Genomic DNA, 20246 nt, shown 5'->3' on the forward strand with positions numbered 1-20246 from the left:
CAGGAATATGAAAGTTTCCCTCCGGAATCTCCGGTTTTCATCTCGTAAAATGAGCAAGCGCGCCAGAGAGCACATGCCATTTACAATAATAATTACACTACCGTCGTAATTTATTAACAAATTATTATATCAAGAAAATTATAATTATTTATTAAAAATAAATATTTCGCAATCGTTATTCTCTAACATTGCTTGCATCACTCACTAAATAAAGCCCGGATATCTCGCCGAGCTTCATCCATTCTAAACATCCCATACCTTAATGCTAACATATTTACTGAAAGTCTTTCGCTGGAGGCGATGATCCACATCACAAGTGGCCACGAGATCGAATACGATGCTTATCTGTTTCGCAACTATCCTCAGATATCTTGCACAGAGCACTCCTTACTGCCAAGATGTTGATACAGAGTCATTTATCCAGATTATTGGCTCTTTTGTTCAGGAGCAGATATTTTTGTTTTGATTCTTCTACTTTTTTTTTAACATTCTTCTTTTTTTTGTTGCATCCTTCAATGCAACAAAAACAATGCCACGTGCGGGAAGAAAAAAATAAGCTAAACAAATCTACCCACATGACTTATTTTCTCAGAAGTAGGGGTTATTATTATTATTATTATTCCCACGTGGATAGATTTGTTCAGTTCATTCACGAATCGTATTTATTAATACAATGCAAATAATTCTATGTATTCGCATGTGATTTGCCTCTATAAATGTATACAACGCATTAGTCTTTATTTGTAAACATGAAATAGAAATGGACAATAAAAACACCATTCACTGGTTCCGTACTTCGCTTGTTATATAAATCCTCTACAGTTTTTTATTATGCAAAGAAAGTAGGCGGATCCCCTCTAGCCACAACTATCTTTCTCAAGACAGAGAAGCAGCTAATCTTCCTCGTTCGAGCCTTCAGTTTTCCGTGGAGAGAGAGAGAGAGAGAGAGAGAGTATGTGTGTACGGCAGATAACTGCCACTATCTCGTAGTCTTAAACCCCAACGCTCGTATTATTATCTGTAATAGTGTGAGTTCTACGGTCGATTTATTTTTCTTGATATTCATAATTAGAAGCCCGAGATTTTAACCTTGCATCTCAAAAATCTGGGAGAAAAATCTACTTGCACATGCAAACACATAAACTTTATTCCATATAAAAATGTGAACCTTGCACGTGTTTTTTCGATCGAAGTAAAATCAAAATTCCAAAAATAGTTTGCGACCAATTAAGAGCATTCCAACTACTTTTTTTAAATAATAATAATAAAAAAAAATTGAATCCACATATGAGAAACGCAAAACCTAAAGTACAGTAATGGCACATATTGAACAAAGATTAAGAAGATAGGGAAATGATTCTTTGATATTCTTTTTGAACAGCTGGGGGAGAGTGTAAAGCCCTTGAACAACTAAATGTGGATATTGTCTTGGATTAGGTTGAAATTGCAGTCAAAGCGAATGTCTGAAGCCAATACAACAAAATTTTTAAAAATTTAATTCATTATATATATATATATATATGTGTTAAAGATACCAAGAAATTTTATACTTGGTTTTAATCCTTTTCCCAAGCAACTCGTTTGAAAAAAAAAAAAAAAAAAAAAAAAGAACAATGTTCCTTCAATTAGCAAAATTTTTCTTCGGATGGTCTAGCATTGCGAAACCAGAAGCTTTGCCACAAAACTACATAGACCTCATACATAATTATTATTTGAGCTCCAATATGTAGGCTTTCTATATCCAATTCTACTGTAAGTTGAAATATCTCTTATGTGCGTAGGCACATGCGTATGATGGATTCACTTTTTTTTTTTTTTGCTGACTCTTAGTTTTATTGTTACCTCCGGATTAACATTTAGCATCCAATTATGTTTTTTTGTTGTTGTTGTTGGAAACGGGGGATATGTTGGGGTGGGTTACACCTTTTAATCGGGGTCAGCAATCATACACCTCATCATATTCTTGGCGTCCTGTTGTAGCATGTAGGATTAATAGCTTCTCTGGGTAAAGATATCCTTGCCCTGGGCTTAGCGGAAAGGAAAAAAAAAAAAAAAAAAAAAACTACACGCGCGTGAGGTCCTGTCTTCCTTCTGTTAGATAGGTTGTCTGGCTAAATGATTAATATGTGACCTGGACGGAAGGACACCTGCGCCAGGGAACTGACCGAGGGAAACCTGTATTCTGATTGCAGTGCGAGATCTGATTGCCTTGCTAATACATTGTGACGTTATCTGAACCACAGAATGGAAGAAACAGCACTTCAAATTGGCAATGAATTTCTTCACGCCAAATGTGCTTACCTATTGTATTGTGACTCCTTAGAATGATTAAGAAGAGAAAATATGAACTTAGAACTCTTATAACGAAGGATGCGAGTTGGAATAACAGTCAGTATAAAAGAAGATGGTATTATTGTTCAGTTAATTAAATGATTGGACTCATAGTTGAAGTCTTGATATCAATACTACTGGTGTTCCCATAGAAATGCATGGCATCGTGATAAACAAAGCTGGAATTGAGCTATAGAAATAAATCTAATGGGACAAAGCTAGAGTTGGTTGGTTGACTCTTTAAGATAGACTGCTCTCAAGGTTTGTCTGTTTTTGACAAATAGAAATTCCTGAGTTTAAAGGGGAGGAAAATCCCACCTCCGTATGATACCGATAACCTCACCTTCAGCTGAAAAGTCCTAAAAGTTCTTCCGTCCTACACGGAATTTAAACTCAGTTCTTCTTTCCAACAGCAGCAAAGAGAAGAATGCAGTGTCTGTAAATTGTATGCGTTTTGGAATGAAATGCTTACCATCTCCGTATGAAACTCACTAATCATTTTCAATAGAAAAATCATCATAAAGTCATGAAAAATGAATTCTGCTTTCTCCAACCAGAGGGCGTTACTTACCAACCAACTCAAGTTTATTGTCCTTACGAGGTGTTAGGAAACTTAGGAATTTGATGCAAATAACAGATTAAGTAGGACAAATGAATACTCAACAATGTAGGCTATCATTGTTGAGTATTTCATATGGAAGTTGCCAGGGTATACTCAGAGTTGATTTAGGAATGCACATTTCATTAAAAAAAAAATAGTAACAGACAGGAAAAAGAAAGATAGAATACCCTTCATACTTACTAGGTTCTTCTCCTTTGCTAAATTTTAATGCATTTAAATTGACGATAATTTACAACTGGCAGCAGAAGGATATTCTACAAACCACGTGGTATATGCAAGCAGAATTACTTATTGGAACGAAAAAATGAATCATAGATGTAATAGAACCAGAATTCTTCAAATGAAAATAAAAATAACATAATTTCCTAGATTGGCTCTTTATTTAAGTAATAAAATTAATGTCCGTCAAAACTGCAATGAAGATAAAGTATCTAAAATCATCAATGCTGTATTTCTAAAATCCATTCATTTATGTCTATTTTGACTTTGCTTATTCCTCCAAAAGCGTGCTTATGAGAATTTTAACCCTTTATTGACTGTTCTCTCCGATAGAGGGCACTGCATTCATCTCCACGCATGAGTTGCACAAACCATAACAGAGCGGGAAATCATTGGAGCGATCTCGTCGATTTCATCACGTGGGAAAACAGTTGCGATGCTATCCGTTGTCATGACGACCGTCAAGTGTAGTGCAACAGTTCCATAGAGCGGATCACAGCATGACACATCACTAGAGTGACAGCAGCTTGATGGAGAAATAAGAGCTTCGTGCCTGGGGCTTGGGGTCCTTGACCTTGGCGCCGTGGAGCTGCTCCGTCCTTGACGCCTTTGTAGCCTTCTCTCTCTCTCTTTCTCTCTTTCTGGTGTGTGTGTGTGTGTGTGTGTGTGTGTGTGTGTGTGTGTGTGTGTGTGTGTGTGTGTGTGTGTGTGTGTGTGTGTGTGTGTGTGTGTGTGTTGATTATTACACCCGGAAGTGTCGCAGGTCCAAAAAACTTAAGAAGTAAAAAAATTTTTTCCCTAATATTAAATCCAGATGAGGAACAACTACAGCTGTATATCACATCAGAAATAAACATACATCCGGGCGCTTAACTGCAATACCACGTGACAACCAAGTCTCAGAAATATGTAATTTTCTGACACACGAATTATAATTACATATTGTATCTTCAGATGCAATAGGAAATGATGGACGGATATATTTCTCACTACTGTTTATTTATAAATTTAAATAATATGTAAGAATGTAATTTGTTTTTCGAGTAGGAAAAGAATCAATAGATCTGATTGGACAGTTCTTTATTATTATTATTATTATTATTATTATTATTATTATTATTATTATTATTATTATTATTATTATTATTATTTATTTTAGATGTAAATATTGAATGTTTGAATGGCTAAAGAATTTGTATTTTTCGGGATTTTTCCTCCCTGAGAGATTTAGCCAGAAATAAAAATAAATATATTTTTGAAATTAAAAAAAAAAATGGGAAAAACAATAAATTTTATTTTATTTATTTAAGGTGAAAAGATTGCATGGTATAAAAATATCCCTTTTTTATTCTGGGAGGGACGAAAAGATCGTATTCATCTATTCTGTCTCTGTTCGAAGACTCAACAACTAATCAATTTAAACGAATTACAATGTTTTTAGTTGCTATACTGTAAATTGTTTCAATTGCAGTCACCCATGTAGATTAAATGTAACACTCTTGCCAGATCGCAGTCAGAAACAAACAAACAAATAAACGAATTTTTCTAAAGAACTTTGTTCTTTTCTGATTTCCCAGACAAAACAAATACAATGCAAGTCTGTTAAATCAATGAAAGGAGAGGAGATATCTCTACAGTGTTTGCTTTGTTTAATTTAGACGTACAAATTCGAATGAATAGGTACTAGAAGGACTTAAATGTTTCTTACATTTATTTTCTTAAATGTCTGCAAAATTACGGCAATAGGAATAATTATCTGCAAACAGAAGGCTTAGTGTTAAAGGATTGTGTGTAGCCCAGTTAGCGCTGGATAAGATCTGTCAGAACTTTTATTTACAGTCAGAAGCAAGTTGGCTGTAAATAAAAGTAAAACCTAATAAGAATAAGAGTGGGTTAAAGAGGGGAGGAGAGAATTAGAAAGATGAGTCGATCCAAAGAGGTAGGACAGAAGTGGTTTAATAGTGCAACAAGATAGTTAGCATAGCAAGTCTGGGGACAAGAGTAGTTATTTATCCTTCAGTATGTCAAGGGGATACAAACTACCCATAGGGCAGAGAGAGACGCTTTGGGGGAGGTAAGACGCCTAATTAAATTCCAGCTGCGCTACTTACTTCATATCGGTGTCCTGCGCAATCACGTGACTCTCTTTACAGCCACTAAGGATTGCTTCAGTCGAAAACAGGAGGGGGGGGAGGAATACTTGTAGTTCCGCTAGTACCACGGAGTCATTTGAGGGTAGGTGGGGGACGTCACATCCAACAGACCCGGGCCACTGGCGGCGGTCCAACGCTGCTAGCGTGTGTGCCCCGCCCCCGCCCTAAGCCCACTTGCCGACGTGGGATGGGGGTTAGGCTGCGGTAGCAGTGGCGGGGGTAGCAGTGTTGGCTACCCGCTGAGGGAGGTGACTCAGGTGAGACTGCCAGTCGTTTGTAGGGTGCGCGAGATCGCGTACTTGCGACTTGCGAGTTACCGTGTGCCGGAACTGTCGGGAGTGTGCGTGTGTGTGTGTGTGTGTGTGTGCACACGCGCCCGCCCGCCCGCGTGTGTTTGTGTCCTCTTGGGTGAGCGTGTTTATGGGGGAAGTGCCACCGTGTCGGACTTAGTGTCCTCTAAAAGTATGGACTGCCAAACAGGTGTAATATTTGCCATTACCAGCAGAATAACGGTGAGTATTCATTGGTCTTATATACAGTCAGTTACCTAGCAACGTCATTATATAGCTGAAACTATGATACTAGTTAATTCCTTTAAATTAAACTGTTAGAAGTTTATTGATAAAAACTAGTAAACAAACAGTACACCCAAACGTAACTTTAATTTTTCCATTTGGTAGATTTTTTTCATAATTTATTATCTATGATCAAATTTATTATTATTTTTAACGATTTTTTTTTGCATTGTACCAAAAATCCGCTAGATGGCAGAGTAGTAGACTTGATAGATTTACTGGGAATCCATGGCTGAATAAAGAATAATTTTCTGTAACCATGTAGTTGAGATTTTTGTATTTCTATTTGTCACCAAACTCTTGTAACGAGGCCTCTTTTTTTTTTTTTTTTTTCTTAAATGTTTTCCGAAATACTCTTAAAGATATCAACCTCTCATTCTTGGTAGTTCGAATGGCGTAACGAAATTTACACTAAGCTATATCATTCGTAGAGGGCGCAACATCTAATTTGCGAACTCAACAGGAATTCTATGAATTTAAAATCCTATTCTAAGAGGCAACGCTATACTGTATGTATTTTTCAATTATTCCCACCATAGAAACAACATGAACAATTAGTATACAAGAAATATATTTGTAACATGTAATAATGCATCTTATAGAAGTTCTTAAAAATGAAGTTTTTGTTCCATAGCTTCCATTATTACTATTTTAATGAAAAAAGTCTTTGCCCGTCAAAATAAACAAAAAAAAAAAATCCTATAAAGTTCTCTATGGAGATCTCAAAAGGTAGAAATACTTTTTCCATCCCTTCAAGTATGTAAAAAAATGAGACCGTATTCCATCCCAAATAACATAAATCGACTACGTACGATGTGAATTTGCATTATCAAAGACAACATCATAAGACATATCTTGTTAACAACAAATGAACAGTTTAAAATTCGTTACAAATGTCGTAAGAAATTGAATTTTTGAAACTTAAATAGTGAACAAGATTATTCAACACAGTTTTTAAGTGAGGTTGACCTCGTAAGTTTGAAATTTAAAAAAAAAAAAAAAATCTGAATATTATTTCATTCTTTGCTCCAGATGGAGCAAATATCTGTTTACCTCTCGGCGCCACCACACATTAATTAAAGGTAGCAACCAATGAAGCAATGCAATATAAGGTTTTGTCCTTTTGATACTTTCATACAACAAAGACTTCAAATGACATTGATTTATTCTTGAATCGCTTACTACTCAACTAATCGATTTACGATATCAGAAGCGCAATCCCCCCCCCACCCTATTTTTTTTTTTAATGTGAGCAGTGATACGTTTATTTTGTGACTTGAGGGTAGATGAGGGATGTTGGATGGAGAGAGAGAAGTCGGTACTGGAATAGGTGGAAGGATGTAGCCCCTAGTTATTTATTTTATGTTTTTTTTTTTCTTTAAAACTATCAAATGTAAGCAATGGGAAATACGACATGGTGTTTATAAATGATTGCACCCACAATATAATCCAAATTATGGAGTTGGATTTGGATTATATTGTGGTTGCACCCACAATCATTTGTACCCACGAGGGATAACATAATGACCCATTACGTTATCCCTCGAAAACGTAATGGGTCATCATGGTTAAGTAATTTAGTTTTCCTTAACCCACTTCTACTTGGATTGGATGGTTAATCCTACATAGCCTGCTACGTCTGTCCATGAGGTGTGTTCTCCAGGATGACTTGTCTGTTCTGTGGAAGGGGAAAAAACTGAATTTTTCGGGAAATAACAGACGTTGCGTCTGCATAAGAAGGGCTACTCACCATCAGACGAAAAATACTAATATTTTTGATTCCTAAGACAGATCTGAACTTGGATATTAATTGCAACCAGGCATCATCGCTAACGGCTGCACCATGCAGACCCTGTCAGTGAAATTCTGAAACTAAGATATACTAAATATAAAAATATATTTAAAAAGAGAATCTCAAAGTGAAATGACCTCTCAAGGAAAAGCTTTTTATAGAAATCAACGACAGTATTTTAGTAATGCTTTGCGACAAACGAGATCTATAAATAATTTTTGAATTCCCCAGAATTAAACTGATGAAGTCACTGCATAATTGTATCCTGATTATCCGCTCCTGGGATACCACGTTAATCAGGCTTATAATCACCGATTTGGACCATCCAAATTGGATGGTATTTCGGTATGCCACATCTGAAATTTTATAAAATTAAAATGAAAATAATATTATTATTTTAAAAAGAAAAAAAAGAAAGAAAGAAAGAAAGAAAAAGAGAGCCAAAGATGTGTAATTAGCGATATACTGCCATTATCATCTGTTATGGCTTCCTATTTTAATTTTGTGGCCATTTTTGTGTGTGTGTGTGTGTGTGTGTGATATTATTCTTATATCTTTCTACTGAAAGGCCACAAGAAGTGTTGCTGAGCACATGGTTGAGCACCATGTGCTTCCTGTGGTCTTCTACGTGCTTCTCTATGATGATGCTCAAATGGATGTTTGAGGATCATCATAGAGAAGCACATCTTTTCTGTTGACCAGTGGACTGAAGTCTCAGACAAAAAGGCTGGTTTCATCGATCCATCTTCTGGCTCCATCCATAGAAGATACTCTGCATTTAGCAAGACATGAAAGTAATGATTCATTTTATCTTCTAAATATGAAGCAAACAGTGAATCACTTTTCTCATTGCCACTGAAAATAGAGCATTATCTTCAGGATAGGGACTTTTCAATTGAAAGTAAGTTAGCCGGTCTCATAAGGATGTGGCAGAATTTTTCCTTCCGAAAACTATTTTTCCCCCATCCCTCAAAACAGACAAATCGGCCAGAGAACACACGTCATTTACAGAAAAAATTACAACCAATAGCAATATACTGGTTTCAGAAGATGTCATACCTGCTCCTGTGGCATAGGATTCACGACCGTTGTATCATACACTAATTAATAAAAATAACTTCAGGAAGCTTTGATCTCGTATCGTGCCTACTTAATGAAAAATAAATATTTTATCGCAACGTTCATTCAGTTTTTGGTGCGAATCAACAGTCTCCCAATGTGTTTGTGCTTAACCATATAATTTTCAAATAACTTGTATTTTTTATTCTGCTAAAAAGATCTACAGAGCCGAATATTTAAATCATTATACACAGTTCGTGCGTTTGGCGCATATATTTCTTACTAAAAATTGATTTCTCATATGAATTGTGATTGCGTCTTCACCCATCATGTAACTTCAAGCCAATGCTTTCTTTCTTACCATCTGTTCTAACTAATCCTTGATTTGTACCTCTTCTATGAAAGCCATGCGTGTCCTCAGAGTAACGTAGATCAAGGAAATCAATACGTGGGATGTTCAAAATATTTTCACTAGTTTCCCGATTACACGGACAAACTTCATTTGGTATCATATTTCATTTTCATTTAGAGAAAAGCGTTTAAATTTACTTAAAGGTGATATAAAGGACAACTTCCCTTCCCCGTCTGCCGATGTGACCTTATAATACTTACATTAAACATTTCCGCATCTGTAACTTTCCATTACCAACCTTTCCTTGTTACAGACGGAAATTGTTTATATGACTGATCACTCGCGTGCAACAGAAACATCCAATCTATCTTAGTGATGACCCAATGAACGTGCCGCAAAGGTCGCCTCTCGAAAAGTTGTGGCTTCTCTCTTTCTCTCTCTCTCCCAGCTAAACCGTAGATATATTAAATAGATAAACAGAAAGATAAGGAATCTAGTAGAGAATGAACGAAAAAAAATAAGAGAAGTGACTGAAGATAATATAAAAGAATGAAAGATAAAGAGTTGACAAACCAATGACAATAACGCATTCCTTTTCCTAATTTATCTTTCACGATAGTTAAGTGTCCTTTTGTTCGTATAGGATAATCAGATTTCAAGATCATTTGTTATATTTTCCAGTATACCGATACTGGAAAATATACCAAATACTGATACGAAAATAACTCTTTTGAAAGTATTTCAAGAACACTGTAACAGGTACTTTCGGTTGACGGAATGCAGACTGCAGAAAATCCAGTGATTTACTGTTAACCTGGATAGAATTATATCAGACTTCTAGCTATAGACATTAGTACTACCACTATGACTGGGCGAAGTTCTTTTTTTCAGTGGGGACTTGGCATTTATCTAGTGGCACCTGCTTAAGTTCAAAATATTATTTTCTCCAAATTTTTCAACGTTTAGAGGGGAAGTATTACGTGATGAAAAGGCTCTTAGATCTTCCCAACTAAAAAGCAAATTGTCCTGATGACATCTGATCTTCCCTTTCAGTCGTTTCCGACCGTAGGTGACTCCCCCCCCCCCCCAATTTTATCCGGGTTCGGGACCGGCACATGGCTGGGCCGTAATCATGACTAATCCATGTGTGTTCACGGAGCCGGTTTGCCTGCTCTGGGGGACGAAACACTCAAGTTTCCGAGTGGGAAAAAAAAAAAAAAAACGTACTTCTGTATGAGACTGGCTAACTTACCTTTAGTCGAAAGAGACCAGATAAAGGTTCCTCACGTCACTGACAGAAATCGAACCCAGGTCTTTCCGACCAAAGGGCTTCGTCTATACAAGGGGTGTTCAACCCGTCGATCGCGGAGCGATTTTTGGTCGATCTCTTATGTATTCCTCCTTACTAATTTAATTAAAACTGAAAACATAATATTTTATTTATCATTATTTTGTATTAGTTTTAATTCGCTTTAAGTGTATTCTATCCCAATGGCTTTAACAGGCCTTTAAGGCCCACAACCTTCCAAGCATGCTTGGATTTCGTAACCGAAATACGACGATAGAATGGTCACTCCTATGCCTCAAGGTGTTCTTGGCTGTATCCCTGTGTGTTCACGGGGCCGGTTTGCCTGCTTGCGGGATGAAAAACACCAGATAAACTGGCGGAAAAAACCCTACTTCCCGCGCCCAAGACCGGCTAACTTGGCTATGGCTGAGGAAGATCCTTAAGCTCCTCACGTCTCCGACGAGAATCGAACCTAGGACACTCCTTCCCCAGGCATATGGTTGCGAAGCGCAAAGCCACTAGGCTAACTGCGCGAACTTTAAGTGTATTGCTATTGTTTATTTATTTTTCGTTAAAATTGTCAAATCAGTAATTTTCTTATAAGTCCGGGTAAATGAATTAATTTGGATTAGTGGAAATCAAACAGCGAGCCGAGTGAATACGATTATAAGCAAAGTGTAAAAACTCGATTGTAGCTTAAATATTAAATATTCCAAAGCACATTACATCGATTTTTTACTTAGGTTAAGCCCCATGAATATGGTAAAAAAATAAACTTTGTTTGTCTCGGTATAGTTTGTATTAGAAGTTTTTGTAAATAACTCTTTTGAAGCTAACTGTATATACTGCTTTAATAAGAATATGTTAGAGTGTTAAAAACAAAGGCAATGTTTTTGTCGCCGAAGTGTACATGCGGTATTAGAAAGATTGTTATTGAAACTTGTATGTATGAGAAAGTCTTGCAGGCTCTAAGTGTAAACATCTCCGAAGTCAGTCAGAAAGAGTTCAAACAACTTTCCGATGACCGGCAACTTACAATCAAAAAAAAGCGGAGGGGAACGAAAGGCGTGATGAACTTGAAACTTAAGATGAAAGACTCATACCGATTCTTTGTGGGTTGCCAAACTTCATGCAAGGGCTCAGAGGAGGCCTAATAAAAAGGGGCTGAAGCAAGCAAAAGGGGTCCCGGTTCCAGAATTGCTGTCAGAGAGGAGATCGTCCGGTCCAGAGTCGCCGTCAGAGAGACTGCCCGGATGTTGCTTGAGAGAGGAGTTTCCCGCTTCCAGAAAGGAGCTTCTCGGTTCGAGACGTTGCTAGAGAGAGACTACTCGTAGGCAGCAGACAAGGTTTCAAATTGCCCAAAGGAAGAGTTCCAATTGCCGGAGAAAAGTTTCCAGGCTAGGTTAATGTCAGACATTCACCAGTGTGTTGCGTTTTCATTACAATTTGATGAATCAAACGACTTCACTGATATTGCTCAGTTAATGGTATTTATTCACATGGTATCTCAAGATTATTCAAGTAAGAACTTTTGAAAATTATACCATTATTGGGAAGGACTAGGGGAGAAGACATTTTTTCGGCATTTGATGAATTTGAGAAACAACACAAACTTCCCTTTTTAAACTTGTGTCTATTACTACTGATGGTGCTCCTGCAATGATAAGTAATAAATCAGGCTTCATTTCATTATGTAAAAACGATGACAAATATCCAGATTTTTTAACGTACCAATGTATTATTCACCAACAAGTACTGTGTAGTAAAAGATTTAACACAAAAGATGTTTTGGATATTACATTTAAAATTGTAAATTCTGTTCGAGGAAAAGCCCTGCAACGGCGGTTATTTAAATTACAGGCAGATGATGATAGGGAACTTCGGTTGTACAATAATGTTCGCTGGCTCAGCAGAAGTCAATTTTTAGAAAGATTTCTTGTATTAATTAACGGTATAAAATTTTTTCTTGATGAAAAAGGAGATATTTATCCACAATTGAGTGATAAAAGATGTTTTGTTACACTTATCATTTTTAGTAGATTTCTGTACGAAATTAAGCAATTTAAATTTAGAGTTACAAGGTAGAGATAAAAATTAAATTGACATGTTAAGTTCATCCAACAATACTTACTTTTATTAAAGAAAAATATAAATGACTGCGAATTTAGACATCTCTCATATTTATTAAAATTTTTTGAATAAAATCAAGAAATGCTTCGCTATGATTTAAAAGAATTTATTCGTAAAATAGAATTAGTTGAGGAAGATAATAAATTCAAGATTTAAAGATTTTAATAAAACTGAAATGACTGTATCTTTTATCAATAATCCATTTCAAGAAAACTTGAACATCACAGAAATTTCAAATAAAATAAGTGGGCTGTTTGATATAAACCAAGCTGAAGTAGAACTTGAGATAATAAACATTCAGAATAGTTTACGTTTAAAATCAATAAACAATGAAGTCATTTGGAAGTACATGTACATGAAAAATTCCCAAAAAATTAACTGATATTGCGCGAAAAATTCTGTCGTGTTTCGGATCAATATACTTGTCAGAATTCGCTTTTTCAAATATGAACGTCATAAAAAATCAATTAAGAAACCAAATTACAAATGATCATTTGGATGATTGTCTGCAATTGGCCACTTCTTCATATCAACTTCACTATGAAAATATTGCGAGGGCCAAACAATGCCAAATTTCACATTAACTTTTTTTCTTTTTTTTAATCAACCAGCATTTCCTGTAACTTGTGAGTTTGTAATCAATCTGTTGTTTTTTCTAAGTTTGGTTTTCCAAAATAGGGAAATAAATATTTTATTCCAATATATTTGTTTTTTTTTTGTTGTATTAAAATAATTAAAAGTGATAAATAAATTTTTAAATACACAAATAAAGTTTTTAGTTGTGTATTTTTTGTTGTTTATTTTTAGTTGTTTATTTGTGCGTAATCAGATATCAGGTTGGGGGAACGTGATCTATATAAGAGAGTAGATCGCCGAATAACATTTTATAGAAAAGTAGCTCGCGTAGTAAAAAAGGTTGAACACCACTGGCTGAGCTACGGAGGCTCTGTCCTGATGACTGAAATTAAATAATATATACTTAACTTACAACGACCCTTGTTTCTTTAGACGTGTATTGCTTAGTACTCAATACCTGGAAAACGTACTACTTCCCTTGTTAAGAACTTCATAGACTGTGATCAATCTCCTTCCCTCTTACTCGTAAGTTTGGTTACAAAGTCTAAGCCTTTTGTGTGAGGGCTGCACGTAATACCGTGTTTTGATTATTACTGTGATCTCTGGCTCTCTTCTTTGTATTTTGCCCGTTATTATTGTTGTTGTTCCACCTGATGACAACGGCATACCTCAACAATTTCGCCATTTATACTTCATTCCCAAAACTGTGTTCAGAATCGGTTTTATGTTTGTAAGGAAAAAGTGGAGTGGGGAAAAAAATCAAATACAGTCGACTACAGACCGACTTTGAAGTGATAAAAATAAATAAAATAAAAGAACAAGTGAGTCATAGATTAAGACAGTGTTTTCCAATCTAATTATATTGCGGAACTCTATCCGAATTCAATAAAAAATAGGAAAACCCTAACTAGAATTTTTCCATTTAAAATGAAATGGAAAATTAAGGTTTGTGTTTAGCAAACCTTGTGTTTCATGTGTCGCTTTGGCGATACATGAAACTCAGGATCCGACATCCCATGTTGGATCCTGATATATATATATATATATGTCATGATATTGTATATATATATATATATCAGGGGCCGCACTTGGTAATCATTAATCACTGACTGAATGTTTGGTGAATGAATGTGATAATGATCAATGATTTAGCACGTTAATAGTAGATTCTTATATGGAACGCTATCAATGACGTTTCTGAAATTCAAATAAATCACATCTCTAACACATCACCTTGGCCTATTTCCCTACACTTCATCATAAAAAGTAAACATATTTGTCATAACTGATGTTCCCTTGAAACCACTGTACTCCGATCAACGGGTAATCTATATCAAGGGTATCTGGGATACGGTTCCTAATTATTTCCCTCCCCCCCTCACCTTGTCATTAACATTAATAAAACTAAGTGGTCTATAATTATTCAATTTATGCAATGAATCGCTGTTATGAATTGAACTAGTTTTCATTCAGAAGTTTCTATCTCCAATCGCAGCGATTCATTGAAGACAATCAAAATCCGACTGATTAACCCTGACATGCATCTGCTTACTAGGAAAACAGATATTAAAATCTCTACTTTTAACTAGCAGTTAAAAGTAGAGATTATAATATCTGTTGCTAATTCACTAACAATAACACTTTCGCTTAATACATCACCTCTCTATCTATCTATCTATCTATCAATCTTTCAGGTGTTACTATACACATGCAAACTCGAGCTGGGTCACTCAAAATTATTCCTCCCAAAAAAAAGCTTAAATGTTAAATTCCTTTCTTTGCCTTTTTATTTTTTTCTGTAGAAGCTTTTAGATTGATCCTAACAGGTTCAGTTAAATGTTTAAAATAATTCAAATATTTCTTTATAATCCGAGTTTATCTATAGAAGTACATTTCACAATACATTGTATTGTGAAACATACTTCTATGGATAAACTGAGATTAAATTGTGTAAGATAGTCCTCGGTGTTTCAATCGAGGCTTTCTAATTACTACTTCTCTCCCCTCCAAGTCTTAATTCCATTTCCAAAGTCAAACGATCACTATCGCAAAGGGATTCTAGATAATTGAGATGGTCTATCATTAATTCCTCTGATTTATTATGAAATCCAAGTTTCTGTTCTCTCCAGTAAGTTCACGTATATCTTGCCTCACATAATCATCACGAATTGTTCCAAATATTCCTTTTTTTTTTTTTTTAAGTAACGAGTCCATAATATTATCATTACTTCTTCTACTATGGTCACACATTTCCACCCTCAACTTTTAAGACACCATGCTTACTGACACCACACTACGCGAACTTCTCTGCTGAATAGATAATTCAATATATTTGGTCTCTTATGACAATATTATAATTATCGTTATACATTTCAATATCGAGTACATCTTAGACATCTCCAAACTTATACGACTTAATTTCTACGGTTTAATTATTTGAATGACAGGAGCTTATTCTTGAAGTTTCGTACACTACTCATAACACCATTCAAAATAATTATTTTGAATGGTGTTATGTTTGAATTTCCCCTTCCGTCAGATCGAACAAGCAACCTTTCACTCACTTTCAATCAATCAGAGAAAAATCTAATGAATTTCCGTAATATTTTTAAAATAAAACAAAAACAGTTATGGATTTCATCGATGGATCGACCACTATTTAGATTGACATAGTCGTCGCCAAGGTTGGATTCTAATCGTCGACTAGAGGAGCTTTTTTAGGCTTCATTTTTCATCCGGTTCTCGAGTGATTTTTTGGCAGAGGCAAGTAGACTGTTTTCTCGCGTAAACTTGGATTTATAACACGATATCTTAGAAAAATCCACCGTATAACTCTATCTCTTTCTCTCTCTCTTCGATATTTTGTTTCTAAAATCACCGATTGTCATGGGGTCAGCTATTCGCGACGCTAAAGGTGAAAACTATATGTTTATCGATTTCCAAAACTCATTTAACGCAAAAAGTACTCCGTCTACTCCCTTTGAAGAATATAAAGAGGTTACACAGTTTATTATTATTATTATTTTTTTTTTTTTTTTGCTCTTTATAATAAATTAATCAAGTCACAGATGTATACAGCGCACAGCCTACTTGCAATTCAATTAGCTGGTTTTCTCTCTAGAATCCTTGCTGTCAAATCTGAATATTAGAACAGTTTAAAACTAACACAATTCCTGTATTTTGATTCAGAAGTTCATATAAGTGCTAATAAATTCTCGAGTTGTCTAATTCGATCTTGGAACACTCCTCCACGATACACCATCACCCCCCCTGCACGCACACACGCGCGCACACACACACACACACACACACAAACAAAAATTTATACGCAGTAATATCATTTCCTAGACAGAGATTCCTAACTTGTATATGTTATTCTAAATAACGTGCAATAATATAAGAGAAAAATTACATCTAAAAAAAAAGTTCCTGCATATTAGCAAAATAATTTCAATTATATTTGTTTCGTTTGGCCGTAGTTTAAAATTTTAGTTTCTGGTTCATATTAAAAAAAAAAAAAAAAAAAAAAAAAACGTTATATTTACATTAAAACGGAAGAAGAATAATTGTTGAGTAATTTGTTTTCGATTTCTCCAGCATTGCCCAATTATATTTAACAACATGACTTCCAGCTGAGTATCTGCATATTATCTTTTATGTACAATATGGTTTAAGGTTAAGCTAGACGGAGGCCAATACTATTTTCATAAACAACAAACACAGCTCTCTTATTATTATTTTTAAACCAGATGACATAAACTGTCAGCAAGTTGGGAATTATTTAAAGAACGGTCACAAACAAAAACAGAAACTTCGTTCACATTATGGCATGTTTCTGTTTTGTTTTGTCTTTTAAAGATGTGAAAAGAGAGAGTCAGCGGAACATTGGAGCTGGCTGACATGAGGAATGAGCCAAGAAAGCCATAAAAGGAAACAGAAAGAGAAAGAGAAAGAGAAAGAATTAAATGGACAGTTATGTAAAGAGTAGGATAGTGAGAAGGTTTTTTCATTACTCTTTCTTCAAATATCATGTTTCTCCCACGTACACTAGTCATCCCCTTTCCTCTAATAGTTTAATTGCTCAACCGTGTCGACAAATTGACGCCTACGCTTGCGACTTGCGTTGAACTCAGCGTCTTCCCGAAAACTAAAAGGCATCCTAAAGCCTTCTTCCCAACAGATCATTTTTATGGCTTTAAGAACCTTCTCTCATTCTTCCATACGCACGGCTAGAAATGGCATTTCTCTATAAAGATGAGACTTATTTTTTAACGTATGCAGGAGACTGTTCTCTATAATAGCTTTTTAGTTCTTCCAAAGCTGTCTTCTGGTTGGAAATTCTAACTCACATCAACCAACAAAAGAGAATTAAAGCAGAGTTGCTATCGGCAACAATGGTATCCTAGACGCCTCGTTACCAAGGTAACAAAACGAATTACAAAATAACACAAGTTTATAGTGTAAGTGAATCGATATATATATATATATATATATATATATATATATCTATATATATATTACTAGTATTTTAATAGAAGTCGATTCTGGAGACGGCAGTATCTGGCAAAAAAGGAGGAGTTTAGAATTGTAGACATTAATTCTGTCATTCTGTTGACAGAAGTCGGTAATGACTGTATTTTCATGGATACGATATGTCACTATCGCTACAAAGCAATTAGCATGAACGAGCCCTGCAAAGTCTTTTTTCCCCCTGTCTCTAAGCCATCAGTCGCTGCAGAAAACAGACTGACATCGGGTTTTAGAATGACTCATAAGTGTCAGTTGTGAAATGTAGTGTCACGTGGTTGCATTAACCAAATATAGGATCGGTTCTCAAATAGGAAGACACAAAGGCTATGTACGAGCTCTTATGGTCTGTATAACGCCATCGTTCTCAATTTCCGGAAGTCATGTAATGACGTAGAGGAATGGCCTGAAAATGTTCTGACCTTTGAAAAGAAAGGACCCCGCAATTTGAAGAGAACATGACCAAAACGTATGTCACAATTTACTGCAAAGTTGTTGTTTTTTTCGCTTCTTTTGTTGTTCGATGTATGTCAGTTAGATTTTCAAACCAGATATAACAAATAAAGGAACCACAAGAAGTGTACAGCTTCCGTTGTACAGTGAACATCAAAGAGCTATTATATTTCTTTAAATATTTCTTTAATGTTCAGTTCCCAAACCCTAAACACCAATCTAAGTACAGGAAGGGCAGAAGCATAGTTGAGTAACGATCTTAGCTTACAATGAAGTATTCTCCAATATGATTATTCAATACGCTACTTCATTATACATACATTTAATATTATTTGTACATAATCTGGAAATGTGTTTATACTTATTATGTATCAATATTTTCCATAAATTAAATAAATATAAATTAAAAACAAATGTGTTTTACTCAACCACATATATCTAGAAGAAGAGGACAGGTATACGAGATTTCGTTCCTGAGTTGGTATCGACGATGTCTTTGGGTATGAAAGACCTGGGTTCGAATCCCGTCTAAGACACGAAAAACCTTTATAAGAACTTTTAAACTGAAGAAGCTGAGTTAGCCGGCCTTCTAAGGAAGTGGTTAAGTTTTCCTTCCTGGAAACTTGGATGAAACATCAAAATCATAAAACAGGCAAACTGACCAGAAGAATAAACGCAATCATCACATAAACTAACTGGCCTCATAGTCTTGTTTATTTCGGCCATAAATCCAAACGAGATGTATTAGTAAGTCACTTAACACTGCACCAAAATATACAATACGCTTTTACAATTATGAGGTATAATGGGGGGGGGTAAGCATGCCATTTGGTGCAAGCTATACAAAGCTTATATGAAGATACAAAAACGCTGTTAGGTGATAAATTAACAGAAGAGGTTGAAATTAATCAAGGTGTTAGACAGGGATGCAGCTTATCTCGAACTCTATTCCATATATATATATATCGATCAGATTATTAAAATATGGAAAACAGTAATAAAAAGGTATCCAGTTAACCAGAAGAACTGTTATCAACACAATGCTGTATGCAAATGATCAGATTATATGACAAGACAATGAAGATGACCTTCAAAAATTAGTTTATCAGTTAAAAGAGGAATTAAACAAAATAAGTCAACAAAACAGTTTAAAAATTGCACCAAAGAAAAGTCATGGCATTTAAAGGTCGAGATCATGTCAGATCAAAAATAGTTATAGAAAATGAAATAAGAGAATAGGTGATGACACAGTTTAATTATTTAGGCTGCATAATAACATATCTAAAAGATAAAGATGAAAAATAACGAAATTTCAGAAAATCTGTGGAACAATTAAAAGGACACTGAATAATAATAATACAAAAAAAAAAAAAGACAAGAAACTCAACTAAAATTTTACAAAGTAATGGCCACTCCCACACTGTTATATGGTTCAGAAACATGGACTGTTAAAAAGAAGCATGAAAGTAAAAGACAAGTTGTAGAAATGAGATTTTTAAGAGCAGTTAAAGGATGCAAAACTGGACCATATAAAAAGAAGAACATATCAAAAGAGCTGGATATTTACAACGTACGTGGGCTGTTCAATAAGTAATAGGACTAATTTTAATGTGGCGAAACCACTCATCACAATATTAATTTCTGTGGAATAAAGAAATGTTGCTGTATGTATTAAGAAAAGAGGTCGATACATGGCGTATAGGGCTGATGTGCCAGAGTGTCACGTGACTAAACGCAAGTGCTCATCGGTGCGCCTACGAGGTGCGACCAGTCTTCGAAATGGAAGCGTCCTTGGAACAGCGTTATGCGATTAAATTTTGTGTGCGTTTGCAAAAATCGGCATCGGACACTTTCAACATGATACGCGAAGCTTTCCACGATGAAGCAATGTCGAGGGCAAGTGTTTTTCGCTGGCATAAAACTTTTAAGGAAGGAAGGCAAAATGTGGAAGATCTTGAACGTGAGGGAAGACCTTCAACGTCCATCACAGAGACAATGATCAACACAGCAGCGATTATCATCAAGCACGTCAAAAGGAAGCGTCCATTGCTGAAGAATGGCTTCTTATTGCACCACGATAATGCAAGGCCACATATTGCTAGTTGTGTAGTGGACGTTTTGCAGAAGAACAACACAGATATCCTACCACACCCTCCATACAGTCCTGAT

Source organism: Typopeltis vanoorti, chromosome 2 (assembly GCF_054136105.1).
Source record: "Typopeltis vanoorti isolate ZY-2024b chromosome 2, IOZ_Tvanoo_1.0, whole genome shotgun sequence".
Classification (NCBI taxonomy): domain Eukaryota; kingdom Metazoa; phylum Arthropoda; class Arachnida; order Uropygi; family Thelyphonidae; genus Typopeltis; species Typopeltis vanoorti.